Genomic DNA, 3974 nt, shown 5'->3' with positions numbered 1-3974 from the left:
TTTTTTTTTTTTTTTTTTTTTTTTTTTTTTCATTTTGTTAATGCCTTGAAAATAAAATGGGGCTTTTCATGGACTTCTGACCTACCTAGCTACCAAACTATGAACTAATGAAAATACCATTTTTGTCTTTTGATTATTTTGTTTTTCCTAGTTTTGAATGATGAAAGGAAAATTTAAGAGCCTTGCTTAATTTATAAGAGAGAACTTGACGTATTTGGAAATAGAGTAATGCAAGAAGTTTTCATTATATTCTTCTTGTATCATTTTAAAATTGATATGACCTTAAAATCATCATTTGATTTGTAATAGATCACTATTAGATTTTGACCAAATTGTAATTTTATAGCCACATCAATTTTGGAGAGACACAAGAAAAATATGAAAGTATCTTCTAGCATTACTCATAGAAATATGATCAACTAGAGTCTAGAAAGGGTAATTCTTGGCACCTTTTTGCCAAATGCCATAGATGGATGAATATTAATAGGGTTACTTTAAATTTGAAAAGGGTTTGATTCTAATTAAATCTTCATCAACTTGATTACCGTAGGCTTAATTTCACAATTCATGTCAGCATGTCGTTTAATTGTGTGGTAGTGTTCGCGCGCGGGGTGATAGAAAGTCAGATTTTTCTAAAAGTCAGATTTTGTTTAAAAAATAGCCTCTTCAGCAAATAATTTCTTAAGAGTTGTATGTGTTCCAAAAAGTCGTTGTGAGGTCTGTTTTTATATAAACAGATATCGTTAAGCAATGTGGTCATGAAGGCAAAACTGTCATGGCTAGCTAGCTAGCTTTTACCCTTTTCTCATTTCAATATCAAGTATGTAACTTTTTTCTTGGTCTACTTCTTTTTGTTTTTTTAATGCCTTGAAATAAAATGGGACTTTTCATCGACTTCTGACCTAGCTAGGTACCTAACTATGAAACTATCAAAGAATAAAACGTTTTAAGATGCTAGAGAACCAATTAGAGGAGGGATTGGGAAGACCCCTCCAACTCTTCCTTTTATTTTTTTTAATTATGCAGTGGTAAGTTAATTTGGTGATGCTCAAGCTCTACAATGATTCTTATTTGTCTTCTCTTTATATTTGTTTTTAGTAGTGATCTACGAGAGTGAAGTTTTTTTTTTTTTTTGTTTTGTTTTGTTTTTGTTTTTGGGTTTCAAGTCTTTTTTAGCCATTTTTTAAGATTTTGTTTACACAAAACCTTAAGAATAACGATCTTAAATCTTAAAAGAATTGTCACCGATGGTAGAGGCAATAAATGAGACTGTGGATGAAGCAGTGATGGAAAAACAAGAAAATGATTGTCTAGTTGAGAAAGTTGTGATTGATTGGGCAGTAGGTAGGGATGTGATTCACTAGAATATGCTGTAAATCTGAAGACTGATTGAAACAGTAACATTCAAAGAGTTAAACAAAGCATAGATCAGATTTGCATGGAATAAATTTTTCATTGTATCTATGAAATTGTTTTGCCAGAGCAACATGCCCTATTTTTATGAAATAAATAAAGAAGAAGCATTGGTATACAAAATAAAAAATAAATAAACTTTAGGGAAGTACTGTAGCATTCTCAATGTTTAAGGAAGTAGCTGTAAGTGACTTTTTGTGGTTTTTTGGTAGTTTTATATATATATATATATATATATAAAGAAATGAATTATATATAGGGTGTCTGTTTCTAGTTATCTTCCACACATTTAGCTTCCTATCATTCAAGCAAGATACAACTGATAAAAACATCATGATTCTCAGATAAAGATAAAAGATTTGCAAGGGCCACGTGGACAAATGCTTGACTCGTATTAATCATTTATCTTAAAAAGTCAAATTATTTTTTAACAATTGGGGGGGCCATATATATATATATATATATATATATATATATATATAATAAAAGTGTTCTTGCCACTAGCGTAAAAAGTGAATCTATATGTCTTCAAACCACCTTTTTCAAACCATCTATTTTTAAATGCACTACCACACAAAACATTTTCTACGATTTTGTTTAAAAATATATGTTTCGTCTATGAAATTGTGAAGACTATATTAATATCTGCATTAATCCTATGGATGGAAATATTACGGATTTTCCCTATATATAGAGAAAATCTGAAATAAAAGTGTTCTTGCCACTAGCTTAAAAAGTGAATCTTTACGTCTTCAAACCACCTTTTTCAAACCATGTTTTTTTAAATGCACTATCAGATAAAACATTTTCTAGGATTTTGTTTAAAAATATATGTTTGGTCTATGAAATTGTGAAGACTATATTAATATCTGCATTAATGCTATGGATGTAGATATTACGGATTTTCCCTATATATAGAGAAAATCTATTAAAAAAAAAAAAAAAACTATAAAAAGTTACCTGCAACTACGTCTCTAAACATTGAGAATGGTACAATGCTACATTGTGTAGGAAAGCAATAGGCAAAACTGTCATGGCTTATACCATTTTCTTCAGTCAATATCATGTATTTAACTTTTTTCTTGGTCTCTTTCTTCCTTTTTTTTTTTTTTTAATTTTTTATTTGTTTATTTTGTTAATGCCTTGAAAATAAAATGGGGCTTTTCATGGACTTCTGACCTACCTAGCAACCTAACTATGAACTTATGAAAATACTATTTTTGTCTTTTGATTATTTTGTTTTTCCTAGTTTTGAATGATGAAAGGAAAATTTAAGAGCCTTGCTTAATTTATAAGAGAGAACTTGACGTATATGGAAATAGAGTAATGAGAGTTTTCTCTCTAGGCTGGGTCTGCAACCTAGAGGAGGAGTACAATTTTCTCAAATCCTTGACGGGATTGTGAGGGGTCATTCCAGAAGACTGTATAACCATTGTTTTGAAGGATGGTTGATGATTTAACCTCAAGGTGGGGAAACTTCACGTTGATAGAAGAGGAAGGGGCCGTAGACGAGGTATCGGAGGAGGAATTCAATGACATTGAGATTAAGGGGCAAGATTGTCTTGTGGGGAGATTGATGTCAAATCAGAATATTGTTAAGGAGACTTTAAGAGCGAAGATGATCAGGAGTTGGATGCCGTCTGGTTCAACGATCTTCAAGGTGTTGGGGGACAATATCTTTCTCATTGAGTTTGAAAACTCGTGGGATAAATCATGGGTGTTGGAAGGCCATCCGTGGACCTTCGAGGGTAGCCTGTTTTCTATATTAGAGTTTGATGGGACATCATCACCCACTGAGCTTCCATTTAACATGGCTTCTTTTTGGGTGAGAATGTATAATCTTGCATTGGCGTGTATGGGGAAAGCAATTGGCGAAAGATTGGGTTCTCGTATCGGTGAAGTGGAGGAGGTGGATACTAATGAGGAGGGAGTCGGCTGGGGAAAATCACTTCGGGTGAGAGTCAAATTGAATCTGTACAAACCACTTCTTCGAGGCAGGATGCTCAAAGTTAGAGACAAAACTCGTTGGGTGGTTTTTCAATATGAAAAGATACCATGGTTTTGTTTTTCTTGCGGTATCATCTGCCATGGAGTGTCGGGCTGTCCAAAAGGGAATCAGATGAAGGTTTTGGGGGAGAAACAAAAGAAGGAATATGGTTCCTGGTTGAGGGTTTCATCCCAAAGCCGGGTTTGGGAAAAAGAGAAGTGCAAGAAAAATGTCTTCACCAAGTCTTCTGGAAGCAGTTTCGAATGGGACTTCCATGGTTTCCAGCGAACGGAGGAGCGGTCACCATCGGGACAGGGGATCGACGATCAGAGCGGAAATCGTGGGGAATCAATGCAGACAAATGGGGAAAGTTTTAATGGCTTTAATGGGGATACATTGGAGAAGGCAAATATAACGGACAAAATTAATGAGTAGGGGAATCATATCTTGCAGCTGGGGGGAGGAGATTGAATATGGAGAATTCGGATATGGGAAGTGGCGAAGGAGTTACGAATTCTTTTAAAAAAGATACTAACAGGAGGGAAAAGGTAACGCCAAAGTCTTCAATGCACGA

The sequence above is a fragment of the Corylus avellana genome, chromosome ca9 (assembly GCF_901000735.1).
Source record: "Corylus avellana chromosome ca9, CavTom2PMs-1.0".
In the NCBI taxonomy this organism is placed as follows: Eukaryota; Viridiplantae; Streptophyta; class Magnoliopsida; order Fagales; family Betulaceae; genus Corylus; species Corylus avellana.
The sequence above is the reverse complement of the archived record's forward strand: the minus strand, read 5'-3'. Positions refer to the sequence as shown.